Genomic DNA, 21087 nt, shown 5'->3' with positions numbered 1-21087 from the left:
AGTATTAACCAATCTCTTTTAAAACATAAATATCAGTGATGAAACATATAAAATAAGTTGGATAAAGTATTCTGATTAGGAAATGTATTTGAATGACTTTGTTATAAGTAAATGGCTACAAATATAAAATATTTAAGTAAAATATAGTCTTTTTTCATGCTCCATAGTTCTACCTTCTGCAAGAAAGGCTTGCTCTCATCCTCCTCAATCTCTTTGAGATTATATTCAATTTACAACATATACATTATATCTCTATCTCTTCTATGTACACAGTGTGTACAAAGTCTAGTGAAATGAAGTCTCTGATCTCTACTGATTTTATGGAGGACCAGCAACCTGAATCATTTGCAGTGAACTGCTGTTCACTAAACTAAGGAATGCAACCAGTAATAACAATGTAATGAATGTGTGGTGATCACATATTCACCAGTTGTAATATCTGCTGAGGCCTGCTTTCATAGTGTTGAATGACAAGAGCTCTGAATGGATCAGAATGGATGCAGGGCACCAGAATTCAGCACTGTATTTGGAGTCAGAGGGTCCAGGTTTGAACAATGGTTCCACTGCTTATTAAAATAAAGGAGTTGGTGGCTTCTAAAATTCCTTCCAGTTCTCAATCAATAGATACATTGATTGAGAACAATATTGTTATGTGTGAATGCAAAAAGGACTTGCTATTTCCTCTGCATAGAGACCTCCTTCCATTCTTCTTTGCAGTCTATCCATGACTCTAGAGAGAGCCAGGGAGCTGCTTGAGATTCAAAGAGGTTACATGACTAGCCTTGAATTATACAACAATTATGTCATAGGTAAACCCATATTATCTTAACCCCAATGCTCTACAATTTATTAAGTTGTACAGACTCTTTCTAATAGTAATAAACTTGTATTTCCTTATTCTTTAAACAAATAATACTTCAGGATTTTCAAAGATTGAACAGGACTCTCCTGAAGTGATTACTATTTCATAGAATTCAATCATTCTTGACATGCAAAAGACCATAGAAATCTATCCAAAGCTCATTATGTAGGTAAACTAAGGTGCAAGAGCCCATGTGAAATGGCATACAAGATGAGCACTGAATTTAGAGTTATATGACATGGGTTTGAGCTCATTTTGCCACTTAATAGCTTACATTATTTTGGGAAAGTTATTTCATTTTTGAAGTCCACAGTTTCTCTATTTGCAAAATGAGTGGGTTAGTTTAGATATCCTCAAAAGTCTCCTGAACTGATGCTTTGCCCATAAAAGAAGAGCCAAAATATGTTTCACTCTTTGTCACTTTTGCTTATAGGTGATATGCTGGGAAATAACTTTTGTGCTTCCATTCCTCCCCTCAGAAAAGTTTGGTACACTTAAAAATTTAACATGGAATAAAATATATAACAGTCCATAAAGCTTGAGCCTTCAGCATCTCACTTCTGACAAATCTATCAGTCTATGTTGTTGTTCTCTTTTCAGTTGTGTCTGATTCATCATGACCTCATTTGCGGTTTTCTTGGCAAATATACTGGAGTGGTTTGTCATTTCCTTCTCCATTTTTACAGAGGAAAAAACTGAGGAAAATAACATTAAGTGACTTTCCCAGTGTCAGAGAACTAGCAAGTGACTGAGCTATGACTTGAACTCAGATCTTTCAGACTCCAGGTCCAGTGTTCTATCCACTGAGACACCTAGCTGCATCATTCTCATTCATCCAGCTGCATAGATTCTATTGTCTACTAAAATGAAGCCTGAAAGGACCAGAGTCTCACATTGCATCCTGGGCCATCTCTAGCTATCCTGATGAATATCAGGCCACTAGATCCAGATGGCTCAGGGGAAGGTGAGGTTGGTGACCTTGCCCTTCCTCACTCAAATCAAAGTCAACTGCAAGTCATGTCATCATTCTGAAATCATAGTCCTCTTCAAGAACAAAGGACAAATACACAAGAGTATAGCCTACATTTTGTATAGCTATACATACTCTTAATTCTCTGCTCTGGGGATAGACTTAAAGAATATAGATTTTTCAAATGTATTTTTTTATCCTTTCAATTCAAGTAAACAAAAATGTACTATGTGGCAAGTATGACTGTTAAACTTTGTGGATATTTATTTTTTTGATGTAACGGGAGGTGAGGAATATGATGAGTTACTTTCAAAATCTTGTAACTTTGAAATAAAAATATAATTTCCCCCCTTTTTGGTATCTCTAGTCATTAGCAGAGCATCTGTCAAACAGTGGGTGCTTAATAAAAGCCTGTTGACTTGACTTTCATAAATGGGTGAGCCTAATTTCTCTGATGAATTCTTGTCACTTAGTAGCTGAGTTCTTAATAAGGCCCACTGGCCTCTTCATAAGAGGAGATGCGTAGATGTGGAAATGACCTTCTTGACTCCCAGTTCTCTGCCCTCTGATCTGTCCACATTCTTGCCAGATTATCTTAATAAACCAGTTATGATGATTCCACTGCATAAAAACCTTAAATATATTCTCATTGGGTATGAAATTATGGTCAAACAGTTCAACTTGTTCCCATATAATATGACTCCGGCCTTATCTCCTCCAACTTTCCTACAACTACTTTTCACTCTGGTCAAACTCAATTCCCTAAACAGGTCATATGTTTTTTGTGCCCCTGTACCTTTATTCAAGATATTCTCTATGTCTAGATTTCTCTCTCCCCTTATTTCACTGTCAGATTCTTACCAATTCTGGAAGGTTTAGGCTGCTTAGAGGTATCCCTAAATGGAACAGGTTAATTTGGAAGATTTTCCCTCACTTTAAATAAAGGCTGGAAGACCACTTTTGGGGAGGGAATTGTTGTTCAGGTATAAGTTGGACTATCTGGCTGCTCTTCCACCTGTGATTTTATGAGTACTAATCTTTCTAGAGAAAATAAAATGACAAACCCACAAGAATAAGCATTCATGTGAAACATGAAAAACCAGCTATTCCCAGCTAAATGTTCCATCAGACCATCTCTTAGAAGTCCTCATTTTCTGTCACATTGACAATGACACTTTAATGAAAACCACCAAAGCTATCAACTTGGACTCTCACACTCATAGTTCTGAACAGATAAACACACAGGAGAGAATGGCAGTGGGGGATAATGGAAAGGACATTGGCCTTAGACTCAGGTGGTTTGACTTGCAGTAATAGTTCCATAAGAGGAGTTACAGAGAGCAGATCACAGCGCTTTTCTCAACCTGTTTCCTATTTAATAAAATGGAAAGAATAATGTCTGACAATATTTGTAAAGTATTTAGCACAATTCCTGGAGCGTAGTAGTTGGTATATAAGGCTATCTTTGCTTCTCTTTCTCTTCTGCTTTTTTCTCCTCCTCCTCATTCTTCTTATTCTCCTCCTCCTCCTCCTGTTTCTCCTCCTTTTCCTCCTCCTCCTTTTTTCATTATTACTATGATCATTATCTCCCTTATTGGGTGGTTAAGAAAGTACTTTGAAAATAGTAAATTATTATACAAAAAGACATAAGAAATTGAGTGATGAATAACTCTTCTAACAGAAACAAAACACTAACCTTTGTGGATTATAGAAATGCTTAAATAATTCAGATCACCCAAGTAAATTACTTGATTACTTCTTTGGTCTGTTTCACTGGATACCATATAATTAAGAGTTGGACAGCACAAGAAACTATTTGAGTCCAAATATCACAGTCTAGTTGAAAAATGTTAACTAAATGTGGCTGCTGTTTTTATGTTCTAGATAAGAGTTTTCTTTTCAACTGAATCATATAATGCAGGAAAACAGAACTTAAAATATTTGTTCATCTCAGTAATTCTAAAACTTCAGAAATATGTGCAACGCATACCAGGGTCTACCAACCAGTTATTAACTGATGATGACAAAGATGATGAATTAGCCTGGCAAAAAAACTAGGTGAAAAGGCTAGCATTTCCTATGACCTTTTCAAATAAGTTGTGTTTCAGTGCCCTAATTTATACATAGTTCCCGAACCACAAGGTAACAGAATAAGTCAATGTGAACAGAGGAGGTATTTATTATAGCTTTTCTCTTACTAAAGAAGTTTGGAAAGACAGGATTGGTGAGTGGATGAATAAATAAATTAACTAATATGCCCTTTTCTGAAAGAATGGTAGAGCACAATGTCCAGAACATACTAAGTGTTCAACAATTGCTTATTGGTTTATTATTGAATTGATTATGGTTCTGAAAAACATCTAGAACTTGGGTTATGGAGGAGCAAGATCTGGTACATATAAATCAGGATATATGGAAAGGAAATGACTTAGGTAGATAGATCAATGGATAGGATGAGAAGCAAAAGTGGAAGGTCATTTTGTATTTTCATTTTTTAAAATATGTTCTTGTGCTAAAAAAATTCATTAGCCTGTTGCCAAACTATTGATGATGAGCCTTTCCCCACTTTGCCAGACTAATCATCAGAAGTAGATGCACTAAGACTGCACCTGAAGGTTTTCTAAGCTTGAAAGTGAAACAGACCAAGGAAGTCATCAAGTAATTTACTTGGGTGATCTTAAATATTCAAGCATTTCTATAATCTGCAGATTTATTTGTTTTATTTGTTTCTCTTCAAGAGCTATTCACCACTCAATTTCTTATGTCATTTTGTGCAACAATTAACTATTTTCAAAGTACTTTCATAGCCACCCAATAATGAAGGTGAAGATAATAGTAATAAAGAAAAAGGAGAAGGAGGAGGAGCATGCAGGTAGATGACCTCAGCTATCCAGGCTATGGAACCACTATGCTAAGAAGAAGTATCATAATATGACTTTTGTGAAATTATTTCAAAGACTGTTTAAGTTTAAGTACACAATGCAGAAAATAAACACCAGATTATTGACTGGGACAGTGTAGGAAAGGGTCTTAAAGATTATCTAATCCAACTTATTAAATTTATAGATGAGGAATTTTGGGACCTTGAGAAAGGTCCCACAATGAGTCAGTGACAAATTAGACTAGAGTCCAAGGTTTATGACTCCCTTCAAAGACTTCAAAGGTCTGAATCTCTATGCTTTCTAAAATGGTGTAGAAAAGAATATTAACTTTGCCTTCAACTCTGTATATAGTAGAGAAATTAGAATTATGTCGAGTAAACTACCCCAAGAAAGGCACAGTCCCAAAGTGCTCAGTGATGCAAGGAAAGGATAGAAAAAAGACTATTTATTTTGAAGATTGATAAAACATCTCAAATGTTTTATGGTTGGCAACATTCAAGATTTATTTTGCCAAACATTTTCTGTAACCCCCTGTATAATTCAATAAGAAACCTGAGATGCATGTTTCTAATTCATTTACACTTAACTCATTAAAATTTAGATCTGTAACATCTATCTGTAATATCCCAAAAGCCTTTTTCAAAATATCTGGAGTCTTATCTTTGATGTAAAAAAAATCACATTTTACCAACAACAAATGCAACTTTGACCTGGGAATATAAGTTTAAAGTCAAATCTTTTCCAGTTCTTAATACAGGAAGTTCAAATGTTCTCTTAAGCTAGGAAAACCACAACCCACAATGGAATCGTAAGTATTTTGTCTCCTTTAAACTGATGCTAATTATACATTTCATTCTGTGCCAGGAATGTAGAAACACCCAACTTTACCTTTAGTGAATGATATAGCCATGACATCCAAGTACCCATTTTAGGGGGATAAGAAATCCATTTTTTCTCAATCATTTTCAGTATTGATGTCATTTAGTTCGTGAAATATAACAGAACTTTGACTAGTCGCAGCTTCTGGGGACAAATTATTCTGTCTATCCAAACTTCTTCTATAGCTAAATGTTTACTCTCAATAAAACATAGGTTTCTAGAAGCTAGGGATTATGAACTTTGTGCTTGGCATAGAGACTTGCATAAATTAGATAATTAAGAAATTTTAGAATTCAGTTGCAAATTTGGACATAAGAAGATTTTCACATCTAAACATGTGTTTCTATATATTTGAATAATTTAAGTGGAGATCTTTTAAAAACTGAATTATATACTCCCTCACTTTCTTAAATACAGGGCACAAAATATAAGTAAATTTTCCTTACTGAATTAGCATTAACATTATTAACATGCAATTTGAAAGAGATTTCACAGATCAGAAGATTAAGATCAGGAAGGGACCTTAGAGGTCATCTAGTCCAAAGTCTCTTATTTATAAGTATGGTTAAATGTAGTCACTTAATTCTCATAATTAGTAAATGAGGAAATTTGCGCACAAACCCAGCTTTTGTCATTTCCAATTGGTATTACTTCCATCATACCATATTACTCTTAAAATAATCATTATATTATGTTATATGTTATAATGATACCTACTTGGGTATGTAAAACTTCATGGATTTACACTACATGGCCTCACACTACTGATTTTTAAATTTTCATTCTACTTTTACTATTTTTTTGTCTTCTTCATTTATGTCAGGTTGTCAGTCATTGCTCTTGCTTCTCTCATTGAGCCTATAATCCACTGTGGATTTGGTAATAAATTGGCAGGTAACAGATAAATTGGTAATAGATAAATTGAAGGAGCAGTGAATTGAGCACTGGGTGTGGAGTCAGGAAGACCTGGTCTTAAATGGGGCTTCAGACACTAGATATGGGACCTTGGGCAAGTCACTTAACTTCTGTTTCCCTTAGTTTCCTACTGTAAAATGGGGATAATAACAGTACCTACCTTTCAAGATTGTAACAATGTCATTAATAATATTAAGATATTATCTGTAAAGCACTTAGTATAATAACTGGTATATAGAAGTCACTATATAAATTCTATTCCATTCTCTCCCTGCCCTTCCTAACTGTTTGGAAAACAATCATTATTATTACTGTATTAACATAATATAGTATATATTTAATTCAAGTCATTAAGTATTTATTGAACATTCACTAAGGGACAGGCACTTTTCTATACACTAGGAATAGAAAAGAAAAAATGAAAACTATCCTCGTTCATAACAAATTTATATTTGTATATATTTATAATTAAATTTAAAAATATACAAAGAAAAAAAATGTTGAGGGGTGGGAGGACACTAACAATTTTCTGGGTGGGGTGGGAGACCAGTGATAATTAGAGACGTGGATTAGCAAAGATTTCTTTCTTAAATTGTGGAATTCTGTAAGGAAACTTTAGCTTCTCTTTTCCCCTCATCTTTTTATTTCTCCCCCAGGCAGTGAATTATGAAGAGGAGTAGCCTGGTGACAGAGCAGTCAAGGCTTCATGTCTATTACAGTGATGACTTTGGGTGAGGAATTCCCTGAACTATAAGGATCTGGAAAACCTCAGTCTGAAAATTTATTGAATATCCCTTCCCATGCCCCAGCATCAATGTTGACCAGGTTGACTTGCTGAGGTGAGAACCATGCTAAGTGGGGGAGGAGAATGTGCAATTGTCTACTTTGAAAGGGCTAGCAGGTATGCAAGTATGCAACATTAAGGGAATACTGAGAGACTAGGACTTCTGGGAAATTACCTCAGGTGAATGGGTAGCTGCCCTCATCCCAAAAAGTATATTAATAGTTATTTACATTATATCAAAATAATATGAATGGCAACACCCAAGATATGTTAACCATAAAATATCTGAGGTGTTTTATCAGTTCTCAAAGTCATAGTCTTTTCCATCTTTTTCTGTATCCTGAACTTTTGGGGCTCTGCTATTACATGATATGATATTACACAATTATAATCATATCATATAAAATTATTAATGCAAACATAAAACATATGATGCAATATATTCTGTACAATATAATTAATATATATAATCAATATTACACAGTTCTATTAATATGCTTATTAATGGTTACTACTATAAGAGAATACAATATAACATTTTATAATATTTACCATTTCATATTATATCATAATTTACTAATGTTAGTAATAGATACATTATTTATTTATCATAAATAGATTGAAAATAATTGTGTAATAGTAGATAGGAAGTTATCTGCCAGACCAGACAGACTTGGGTTTAAGTGCTGCTTCTGAGACATAATGTCTCTGTGACTGGGTAAGTCATTTTCCTGCTCGGTGCTATCAGTCAACTCTCCATAACTAAACATTATACAACCACTGCAAATTTGTATTGGTAGCGAGTATTTATTTCCTCCAGGGAAGTTCCTTATGCCAATGAAATGGTCAATTAAATGAAATGCCAATGAAATTACTGGAATGGATAAAATAATAGTATATTTTCTAAATAGAGTGCCTGTGCTTCAGTGGACAGCTTTTATGACATCTCTTTTGACAGCTCATGAAACTTTCTTTTAAAATTCTTAGAGGAAAGCTAGATTCTTGGAGCATTTTACTCTTTGATAATGTAACATCCAGCTAAGCAAAATGCAACTATACATGCAGATAGTTTGAAAGAAGCTCATGTTTTACTAAAGTAGATTCAAGGGACCTACTTTCACAGTGTTATTGTCAATGTTATGTTAGTGAACCTCAAAACACATATTTAGAAAAAATTGCCTTTATGACAGCTGAGAAGACAGGCAGATTTGGTCTGAGAGAATGGAAGGGTATCTACAGCTATCTATATCTTTATATATAGCTATCTGTATCTCTATATTACATATACTTCTCCATATCTACATTCCATATCAAAATCTACATCTATTCCATATAATCTGTATCTATATCTACATTTCCCCTCAGATGTCTCTATAAATAATGCCTGGAATTCCAAAAATTAAGGCTGTTCTTTTGGCTTAAGACATTGTTTCCAAAGGAAACTGTAAAAATGAATGTTATAAACTGACAGTATCTTATAATGCATGAACAGATATTAATTTCTTTCTTAATGAACAAAAAAGAGGGTCCTGAAGGGATACACACTCAACTAAAGCAAAATATTCCATTTTGGAAAGATTTAAGTTGGAGGAAGTTTTTCCTTACATTCCAGCTTTCACCTATTCCTTTTAATTCAGTTTCTGAGACTATGCTGAACAAATCTAAACTCTTTCCTACTTAGAAGTCCTTTAATTACCTGAAGACTGTGATTCTGTTTCCTCTAAGTCTTTTGTCTAGGCTAACATTTAGGTCTTGATTATGTGATCCAGTATATTACCTACTATTTCTAGCTATCAGTCATTTCTAGATTTTATAAATATGCCTTCTAAACCTTCATTCAAGTCACTGATGAAAATCTTGAATAGGACAAAGCAAAGGAGCATACCAGTAACAATGAACTAGTAGGCTGACAGTGACTAATCACTAGTAGGACAGTTGCTTAAAAGTTATGAATCCACCTAAATGTAATATCAATCAACGCAGAATTTTTCTAAACTAGTTTACAAGATAAGACATTTTCTCAGATGTTTAGCTGAAATCAGAGTACACAATATCTTTCCCTAAAGTCCTCAAGATAAGAGGAGATGCTGGGTCCACAAGCTACATCACATCACAAAAGAAAACAGGAATAATTTTACAAAAAATGAACAAACAGTGTCTCCTGGTGATCACCAGTTTCTTCTGTATGTGGTTTCTTGAATTTACTTTCAAAATCTGGCTCATCCAGGCTTATGTAAGTCACTTTTTGTTCTCTATGATTTCTTACATTTTAATGACATTTGTTATATGAGTGCTTTGTATGCCATTTTATTCAATAGACTGGCATATAATTTAACTGAATCTTGAAATTTGAACTTAGTTAAAAGGTTTGGTTGTTTTCCTATCTCCTTACTAAATTTTAATGCTCTCAGATATATTTATTTTATTCTTTCTCATCTGAAAACATTATTTTTAGTGGAAATCTCTATTTGACTCTCACAAAAGTAAGGCAATCATTTTACTTCCTAATTATCGCTGTTCCTTGAACATGATATTTCATCTTACATCTCAGTGCCTTTAGCTGGCAATCTCCATGCCTGGAATGGTCTCCCTCCTCACCTCTGCCTCTTAGTTTACCTGAATTCTTTCAAGACTAAGCACATATCTGAACTTTTGTATGAGACCTTCCTTCTCTTCTCCCCCTATGCCACTAGTCTATTGCCCTCTAAGACGATCTTCCCTTTGCTCTGTATATGTATGTGTGACTGTGCATTTATTTACAAATTGCTTCCCCCATTCAGTTAATGAACTACTTGACTAGAGGGGCTGTTATTGCCTTTCTTTACTTCTTCAGCACTTATCACAATGCCTGTCACATAGTAAGCACTTAACACATGTCTATTTATTGACCAGCAAGAATTAAAAGAGACATAGAAGCTGAGTAGTTCTCTTTTTGCCCTGTCATATGAAGGAATTTGTCCAAAGGAATGAATTTTCAAATTCTTGTTCCTCCTATAACAGAGCTGTTTTTTTTTTTCCCTTTCCTTGGCCCTTTCTCAAACCTCTTCTTTTCTGAAACAGTTTTGACATTCCTCTTACATGTTTTTGCCACAGTTTTATTTTCTTCCTTAGTTATATAATTCTCATTTGACCTTTTGTATGTCTTTTCTTTTTTTTAAATCTGAGCTCATCAGTGAGCTTCCTATGTGGCTACCTTGGTTTATTTAAGTGCCTTCCCTTTTTCTTCCTCATCAAGAAAACACAATTACATACTGAAAGTTATATTTGTTTAGAGACTCCTACACTTGTGTATCATTTTCTACAGTGTCCATTTTTCTCTATTCCTGAATTTTTTGAAATAGACTTTCCTAAATTCTAAGATAATAAGAAATTGCATTTGTAAATTGATTTCTGGTTAATGAAGTACTTTTATCACAATCTTGTGAAATTATTATTCTGGGTCAAGATGGTAGCTTAGAGGAAGCAAACTAGTCAAACTCTTCCAACACTGCCCACCAAATAAGTTTAAAATAGCACCTCAAGTTGAATTTTGGAGCATCAGAGTGAACAAAAGGTCAGGGTGAGACATTTTTCAAGCCTAAGAAAACTTAAGAGTTCAGTAGGAGAGGTCTGTGACTCTGAGGCAGTGGCCAGCCCAGAGCACAAGGGGAAGCAGCACCAGCTGCAAGTATTGAAGACAGCTTTGATAGCAGCAGCAGAAGTTTTGGGAACTCTCTCCCCGGAGATCGTAAGAGGACCTGACAACTGGTCAGAAAGGGAGTATAGAGAACCATTTGCTGGCACTGGAAGTAGCTAATGCTAATTGGCAGCTCTATTGACCATTTGCAGTTCTTGGCCATGGTTGGTCATGAGGAAACAGAGGCCCTGGTCATAGTTCCAAAGCAGAGGGGAGCACTAGTGCTTGTGGTTGCAGGAGAGCAGGGGACCTGGTCACAGTTCCAGGTCCAAGAGGAGTGCTTGCATTTGCAGCTGCAGGGAAACAGAGACCCTTACGAGGTAAAGACCAGGGCATAGACCAGGAGAACAGGGACCATCTCTCTCCCAGGATTTTGCACCTTGAGAACACTGAAAACTTACAGACCCCCAGTGATAACTCTGAAAACAGCCACACAGAAAATCCTGAAGCTTGACATAATGCCTCCCCATCCCCAGGGGAGCAGAGTCCAACTTTAACATAAAGTCCAAAGTCAAGAAATAGGCTAGAAAAATGGGCAAACAACAACAAAAAAGAACTTGTCTATGAAAAATCATTAGAGTGGCAGGGAAGATCAAGACACCAATGTGGAAAACAACATGAAAACATCTATCAGCAAAGCCTCAAAGAAAAATGCTGATTGGACACACATGCCTGGAAGAGTTAAATAAAGAGATAGTAGAAGAAAATTAGGGAAAGAAATGAGAGTAATGCAAGAAAATTACAAAAACAGAATTAAAAAAGAGGCACAAAAATACTGAAGAAAATAACATCTTAAAAAAGAACTGGCTTAATGATAAAAGAGACACAAGAATTCATTAAAGAAAAGATATTAAAAATCAAAATAGGCCAAATGGAAAATGAGGTACAAAAATTCACTGAAGAAAAGAATGCCTTAAAAATTAGAATTAGGCAAGTGGAAACTAATTATTCCATGAGACCTCAAGAAACAATTAAACAAAGTACAAAGAATGAAAAAAATAGAAAATGTAAAATATCTCATTGGAAAAACAACTGATCTGGAAAATAGATCAAAGACAGATAACTTAAGAATTATTGTACCACCTGAATTTCATGATCAAAAACAGAGCCTAGTCATTATATTTCAGGAAATTACAAGGGAAAGAGGATAAATCAGAAATTAAAAGGATCCATCAATCACTTTCTGAAAAGAAATGGAAAATGGAAACCCCCAGAAATATTATAACTATATTCCAGAGCTCCCATGTCAAGAATTAAATATTGCAAGCAGCCAGAAAGAAACAATTCAAATATGATAGAGTTACAGTTGGGATCACATAAGATTTAGCAGTTTCCATCTTAAATGAGGAGAAGATTTAGAATATTATTTTCCAGAAGGCAAGAGAGCAAAAATTACAACCAAGAATAATCTATCCATCAAAACTGAGTATAATCCTTCAGGGGGAAACAGACATGAACAGAATAAATGAGGATTACTGATGAAAAGCTCAGAGCTATATGGAAAATTTGATATCCAAGCACAAAACTCAAGAGAAGCATAAAAATGTAAAAAATAAAGAGAAATCATAAGAGATTCAATGAAGTTAAACTATTTACATTTGCACATAGGAAGATGATACATGTAATTCATTTTCACATACACACACATATATGCATTTGTATGCATGTATATATATGTATACATACACATACTTACCCAATAGGGAAATAGGAGAGGAAAGAGATAAAAGAAGGGGGAGTATGATAAAAGGGAAGGCAGATTAAGCAAGGCAGTGGTCAGAATAAAAACAGACTTTGGAGGAAGAACAGGAGAGAGAGACAGAGACAGAGAAGATGGGGAAGAAGAAGAAAGAAGAAGAAGAAGAAGAAGAAGAAGAAGAAGAAGAAGAAGAAGAAGAAGAAGAAGAAGAAGAAGAAGAAGGAGGAGGAGGAGGAGGAGGAGGAGGAGGAGGAGGAGGAGGAGGAGGAGAAACAGAAGAAAATAGGATGGAGAGAAATACACATTTAGTGAATGTGTGAATGTAAGTGTGAATGGGATGAGCTTATCCATAAAACAGAAGTGGATATATTAGAAACCAGAATCCAACAATATGTTCTTTATAAGAGGCACACTTAAGACAGAAAGACACACATAGCATCAAAACAAAGACTGAAACAGAATCTTTTATGCTTCAGGTGATGAAAAAAAGGCAGGTGTTTAGATAATGATCTCAGACAAAACAAATGCAAAAACAAAACAGTTAAAAGAGATGATCACAAAAATTACATTTTCATAAAAATGTACCATAAACAATGAAATAATATTAAAAATTATTGTAGCAAGTTTCTCTGATAAAGACCTCTCAAATATATAGAGAAGTGAGGCAAATTTATAAAAATTAGAGCCATTCTCTAATTGATACATTGTCAAGGGATATGAACAGGCAGTTTTCAGAAGAAATCCAAACTATATTTTTCATATGAAAAAAACCTCTAAATCACTATTGGTTGGAGAAATGAAAATTAAAACAATTCTGAAGTACTACCTCACACCTCTCAGAAATGGCAAATGATAGAATGGATGGGTAATTACAGGTACACTAATGAACTGTTGGCAGAATTAAGAACTGGGCCAACCATCCTGGAGAACAACCTGGAACTATGCTCAGAGGATTATACTTTTCTGTGCAAACCTTTGACCCATCAAAGCCACTACTAAATTTGTACCCCAAATAGATCAAAGAAAAAGGAAAATGACCCATTTGTACAAAAATATTTATAGCAAGTCTTTTTGTTCCAGCAAAGAATTTGAAATTGAGGGGATGTTCATCAATTGGAGACTGTCTGAACAAATTAGGGCATATGATTGTGATGGAGTACTATTGTACTATAAGAAATAATGAGGGGGATGGTTGCAGGGAGAAAAAAAACAAAATGGGAAGACCTATGTAAACTGATGAGGTGAGGAGAACCAGGAGATCACTGGACACAACAGCAATACTGTAATGATTAACTGTGAAACACTTCACTATTCTGACTAATACAATGACACAAGAAAATTCAAAAGAACTATGATGAAAGAATTCTATATGCCTCCAGAAAAGAACTGATAGACTTGGACTGCAAACTGAAGTATAGCTTTCTCACTTTATTTTTTTGCCTTTTTTGCAATATGGATAATATAGAAATATGTTTTGCATGATTTCACATGAATAATTAATATCATATTACTTGCCTTCTTAGTGGATAGGGGAAGGGCAGGAAGGAGGGAAGAAATTTGGAACTTAATTTTTTTAAATGTTAAAAAACAAATATTGAAACAAAAATAGTATCATTATTCTGATTGTACAAATGAGAAACTGAGTTTCAGAAAAATTAAATGACTTGTACAAAGCTGCAAACCTAATGAATGGCAGGAACGGTACTCAAACACAGATCTTTTGATTCTTAGTTCAGAGATCTTTGCTTAAAATTACATATAATAAATATGTAATCTAGTTATATTTGATAATGAGTGTTTTTTTTTGAAAACACCCAATCTTCATTTTTTTTCACTAATATTAATTGTATAACAGCATTGCTTTTCCCTAAGGTTTCCATCACTTCTATAGTACCAACCAATTCTTTCTTGTTCATTAGGATTAAATTGAGAGGAGCTGTTCCCTTTATTGCTTTCTCTCTACCTTTTGAAAGAGGAAAACTGTCAGCAAGGTCAACCAAGAAAGCATCAAATGTTCTACTTTTAGCATCTTGGAAGTTCTAGATTAGTGTAATAAATTAATCTCTGATTTTATCCTGTGCCTGTTGATTGGCTTGAGAAATAGTCTCTGGTAAACTCAGAAAATACTATTTTGTTATTTCACGTTGTTGACTTATGAGAAAAAAAGAGAATTTTAACCACAGTGGAATCCTTTGACAAAAGATTTTTTTAAGCTTGTATGCTATATACTAAATAAGGAAATTCATAGAAAGAATGCTGAGAAGGTAAGGGATATAAAATGATTTAATGCTATTTTAGTTTCTCCCTAAGAAGAAAAAAAAATGGTTCAATACCACATATCAACTTGCTTTTTTATCAGGGAAATTTGTGGTAAATTTGTCATTCTCAAAATGCCACAACCTAATTCTTTTTTTTCTTAACAATAGTCTTGGTGTGAAACAAATGGAAAATGAGTCAGTAATAGCCAAAAGGGCGAGCTAAGTTGTTTTGCTTATTCATTTCCTATTAAGTTTGTAATACATGACTTAACCTTGAATTTTCACTTTAGGCTTAGAATGAGCCCTCAAACAAAAAGAATTTTCCCCTGAAACCTCTCCTCAAATTCTTCCTTCTAGCCAAAGAAAAGTACAAATTTTCACGATGGTTCCTTTAAAAATGGAAAAACGAAAGTAGAAACTTGAACATTTTCCCACGGTCAATGAGTCAGTCAGAGAGCATGGAGTTCCTTGGCTAAAAGGTCTAACCCACTAAATCATGTCTATTTTATGACCAATTAAGGAGTCAGTTAAGCAGAACATATCTGAGGCAATTTAGACTCAAGCACCAGACTGGGCAAACAGTAGATGTTTTCATTTAAAGAAATTTAAAAAGAATTTTTAAAATGAATTGAAAATTTGTAGGTTTATGGTGATTCAACTTAGACTACTGAATTTCAGCACTAGAAGGGCACTCAGTGACTACTCATTCTAAGCCATGCTTAAACAGCAGCCGCAATTTATGCCAAGTGAACCCTTAGACTTTTCTTGAAAATTTCCAGAGGCAATAGGGTAAGGTGAGAAATGGTACAGAACATTCTATTTTAGAACAGCTAATTGTTAGAAAGTTTTTCTTAATTTCAAGCCTAAATCTTCCTCTTTAGAACTTATTAAAATTCTTTCCCTCTAGTTTTGTACTCTAGAGTCAAGCAGATCCAATCTATTCCTCTTCCACATGCCAGCTCTTCAAGCTTCAGTAGAAATCAGTCATGCTACTGAACAACTTGGGAGTAAACTAGTAAACTTCTAGTGCCTCTATTATTTTTATAAAATTATTTTATTAATATATTTTGCTTTTATAACATATTCAGTTCTGACTACATACCCCTCCCTCTTTCTCCAAATTTTAGTCAACCTTAGCAAGAAAGATAAAGAGTTAAAAAAAGAGGTTTAGTAAAATTAAACAGCATATCCATCATATCTAAGAGTCTATACAATATGCCACACCCAGTGTTTCCCACCCTGCAAAAAAAAGGGGATGGAAAGGAAGTCCATTTAAAAAAAACCTTCTCCAGAACCAAGTTTGGTTATTGTAACTGAGGGATTTTATTCTTTTGGATGAAAATTTAGAAGTATTGTGGAAGGGGAAAGAATCATTAATCTCAATAACATTTTCATTTCTCAAAAGCTACAGAGATGATCTCACAAAATTCAGTAAGAGCCTATGTAATCAAGCAGATCATCTCATCTTGATACTATCAGTGACATTGAGCAGACTTAGAGCCATAGAGTCAAATGGGACCTTGAACTCATCTATCTTATCTAGCCCCCTCTCTTCAAACTAGTCAATGTCACCATTAGAGAGGACAAGTAGATTTCGTTCCTCTTCTTGAAGTTCTCCATGGGGATTCTACAACTTGCCTTGATGTCTCTTTCTAGAATATAACCCCACACTAGAATTAAAGAAGTCTCTCCTTATGTACAACTGAATAATTCTGTTTTCCTTTATTTCTTATTAGCTACATCTTCCAGAAATAGGACCTTGAAGGACTCTTCCAGCTGTATATACACAGAACCATGATTATAGATTGAGAGCTAGAAAAGATTTCAGAAAATATCTAGTCTAGTCCCCTACTTGATAGGTGAGGAAAATGAAATCCATAGAGATTAAATGACTTGCCCAAGGTCACATAGGTAGTTAAGTGTCTGAGCTGGCACTTGAAACCAGATCTTTTGATACCAAGTCGAGGTTCTTTTTCCATACCACATGATATCTGACTGAGGAACCACTGGTTATAAGGAAAGCATAGTCACATTGCAAAAATCATTTTTAAAAAAGAATCAGTAAAATATGGAAAATATAAATAAAGTAAAAGGATAAATTGGATCATTAAGGTTAAGAAATGTCATGAAGGAAAAATTTGTCAAAGGATAATGAGGCCTCTCTGGGTAGGAAAACAGGAAGTGTATTCCAAGTGAAACTTAGGTTACCTAGTCTGTCAGTTGAAATTTTCTCTTATGCTCACCAGAGTTTAGGATTTCCAGATTCCACATTTTAGCTTTGGGGTGTGACTAGCTTTTTCAAGACCTGGATTATTTCAAAAGGATATTTGATAGGGCAATGGTGTATATATTACAAAAACACATTTACTTACACCATTTCAGCACATACAGTAAGTGGAAAATTTCTCTCCTCCTCACATGTTTTTAGTGAGTAAGTAAGTAAGAAGCTGGGCCAAGTAATAATTGTGAATGAAAAAAAAATATGGAATTCAATATTCACAAGGAGGAATAAAAGTACAAACTCAGACTCTAGATTTTTCTTATTGATGAGTGAAAGTTTAGTATTTTCTTTCCACAGTTATTTCCACACTCATTAGTAAAGCTTGGGAGGGTGAACTTAATAAACTTGAAGTGAGTGGCAGAGGGTAATTTGGAAAGCATTTTGATTGTTTTTTTCCTTCATTGTGTATAATTTGTTTGGTAGATAAATTATCATCTGTGTGTATTAAAGGCTATGTTTTAGGCACTGTCCTAAATTCTAGGGATACAAAGAAAGGCAAAAATTATCCCCTCCCTCAAGAATCATTCTAAAGGGAGAAACAACATAGATTCAAGATATGTGAACGGTAGAAGGAGGAAGACTCTAACAGCTGGGCCAACCTGAAAAGGTTTCCTATAGAAGATGTCATTTGAACTCGAAGTCTTGAAAGAAGTCTGGAAATCTTTAAAGAATATAGTTAGTCAATAAACATGAATTAAGTGCCTACTGCATGTGCTAAGTAGCATAGAGAAAAAGAAAGGGAAGGTATTCCCTGCTTTAAAGGAAATCACAGTCTAATGAAGGAGTGGCATATAGACTAGTATGTACTAACAAGGCACATACAGGATGAAACTAGAGATGATAAAAGGAAGGCACTAGAAATAAGGGGTATCAGGAAAGGCTTCTTGCAGAAGGTGGGATTTGAGTTGGGGCTTAAAGGAAGTTAGGGAAGGCAAGAGACAGACATGAGGAAAAAGAATAGTCCAGCAATGGAGGACAACCAGTGAAAATGCCCCAAGTCTGGAGATACACTCTTTTATGTGACAAATAGTAAGGAGACCAATGTCACCAGACTTCAGAGTAAAAGGTGATGATAAGATATAAGAAAGACTGGGAAGATTGGCAGAGGGGGAAGATGTAAAGGGCTTTGAATGCAAAACTGAGGATTTTAGATTTGATTTTAGTGGTGATTGTTGTAATTCGTCCTTCATTTTCAGACCAATGACATCATGACTGATGTCTTGACTTGTGCATGAATTGGATTTAAGTGAGGCAGTGTTATGCAAAGTCATCAGCCTCACTCTTTCTTCTAGAGACATCAGCATCCATTGGTAACACAAAAGTCAAGACAACTGGTGATGACCCGGGACACAACAGACGGCCTTGGCATCTTTGATGTCCAACCAAACTCTAGGTGCTCCACAGTGACTGCTTCAGCTGCCTTTGCCTTCTTGGAGCCACATGTGATAGTGGGTGTGTCCTGAACTAAGATCTAGGCAAAGGACACAGTAGGAGTAGTCAGACATATAGGAGGAAAACTAGGAAAGAGTAGTGTCATGAAAGAGAGAAAAAAGTAAAATTAAGAAGATTGATTGAAAAAAGAGGTAGAGACAGAATTTCAAGCATGGAGGCAGCAGAGTTCACCAGTATAAAATCACTGAGATGGGAAATAAGAATCTCCAGTGCAATGGACCATAAAATGGGCTAGTGTGGATGGATTTGAAAGTGCATTGTTGGGAGTAGGATGTAAGAAGATTGGAAAGGTAGGAAGGGACCAGATCATCATAAGTTTTAGATGTAAACTAAATTAATTTATATTTGACAACGGAGGTAATAGGGAGTCTGGAGTTTACCAGAAGAAAGGAAGGAAGTAACACAGGAAGACCTGCACGTTAGGAAAATCATTTTGGTGAATGTTTGGAAAATAAATTAGAAAGGGACATACTTAAAGCAGGGAGATCAGTTAGACTATTGTAATAGTCCAGGCTAGAAGAAGTGAACCAGTGCCTTTTCACTGTTAGTGGAAATAATGTTTACAAGTGATGTTATAAAGATAGAAATGACCAGATTTGGCAACTGTCCAGATATATGTGGTGACTGGGAGTAAATTGTGGGGAGGTACACTAAGGCTGTAAGTCTGAATAATTAGGAGGATGGTGATATCCTCAACAGTAATAGAAAAAATAGGGAAAGTGGAATAATGTATATTCTATTTGGGGCATGTGGACTTTAAGAAGCTTACTGGATATCCGATTTGAAACAACTTATAGATAGTAGTGATATGGGGCTGTAGCTATCTGGATGAATATAAATATACACATACACATACTAAATGCATGTACATGCACATATACATGCCCACATATATACTACATATATTTGTGTATATGTAACAATACATGTATATACATATGCATGTATATATGTGTGTGTTTGTTCATATATATATGTATGTATGTATGCGTGTATTACAGAGATCGTAAAGATGGTAATTGAACCCATGGAATCTAGGGTCAATCACTTATGGTGGTGAAGAAACAAGGCATATTTCAATTAAAAAATGAATGGTAACAGAGAAAATTAAGATCCGTTTCAAGCCTTTTCCTTACATTAGTGACTATATTTGAAAGAAGATAATATAAATGAACCTTCATTCAAGAAAAAATAAAGTTAACACCTGCCCTATTATATGGTTAATATGGTTATATATTTAACTCTGAAATTCATTTCTTCTTAGAGAAGTGTGGCAAATTCATCATTCATGGCTTCCACCTTAAATCTGCAGAGTGCCCTCACCTTAGAGAATTCCACAATTACTGGTTTATTTCTTCCTCACATCCCTGTGAGGTAGGCAAAAAAGGTATAATTAGTCCGATTATGGATCACAGATTTAGAGGAAGGAGAGACCTTAGTCTGAACCCCTCTAATTTTACAGTTCAGAAAAAAAAAAATGGACTTTAGAGAGAATTTCCATTTGTCACATGGCTCTTAAGTGGGCGTGTTCAATCTTAGATCTAGATTTTTTTTAACTCCAAATGAGAATTATAGAGGAGATGAAAATATACTTCTTATAATGAAAACAGCATGTAACCTCAAGATACATATTTAACTATGTAGTGGTCATTTTAATGAGATCATAGCTTCATATGAAGATAGTGTGAGGTGACAGATATGAAGTCAGGAAGACAGATTTCAATTCTGCCTGTGATAATTTATAGCTGTGTGATCCTGGGTAATTGACTAAATCTTTGTGCTTCAGGCAGTCTCTAGGATTTAAGAACTAAATCATCGGTGACATTCAGTCTTAAGTGGTCTAGGGAATTCCCACAACAAGAATTCTCCTAATTGAGAAAATCATAGGTTCTTTTTATATAATATCCTGATGTACAAGGATACCCCCTAGATGATCTGGCACTCCAAAGTAACTGGCAATTCCAAGGTTCAGGATGAGAATGGCTAGGGCAGGGTAGTGTGGTGAAGGCATGGAGCAGTGAGTCAATGGCATAGGCAGAGTATGAGGGTGCCTATGTGGTAAGGTCTTACACATAATAGAGAGAACCCTCCCCATTCACTCCTAAATAATGGGGATGATTGTTTTGGTTTAAGGCTTTGTCCTTTAATTAAATTGTCACTATTCCCGAAAGGATAACAGATTAACCTCCATCAATCATTTTTTGTACATCAATGGACATGAGTTCAGAGAGCATATTCCTACTGGAAAGAGAATATGAAATGTACCATATGAACATGAAAAACATGTGAAGTGTTAGACAGAGAAAAAAAGGGAGAAAGTTACTAAAACTATTCATTCTGTTTGTACAAGTCTTGTCAATCCAACCTTTCCCAAGAGCTTTCACTTTTTCTCCTATCCAAATGCTCACTAAGCTGGCTGTTTTTAACTT

At 34.9% G+C, this 21087-nt stretch overlaps 1 protein-coding gene across 2 annotated transcripts in view; it reads right to left on the bottom strand.

Annotated features, from left to right (window-relative positions):
- ANGPT1 (angiopoietin 1) overlaps positions 1 to 21087 on the bottom strand; it is a 328297-nt gene that overhangs the window by 11665 nt on the left and 295545 nt on the right. The window lies entirely within an intron of this gene.

Source organism: Notamacropus eugenii, chromosome 4 (assembly GCF_028372415.1).
Source record: "Notamacropus eugenii isolate mMacEug1 chromosome 4, mMacEug1.pri_v2, whole genome shotgun sequence".
NCBI classification, from domain to species: domain Eukaryota; kingdom Metazoa; phylum Chordata; class Mammalia; order Diprotodontia; family Macropodidae; genus Notamacropus; species Notamacropus eugenii.
This window is presented reverse-complemented; position numbering and strand designations above follow the sequence as displayed.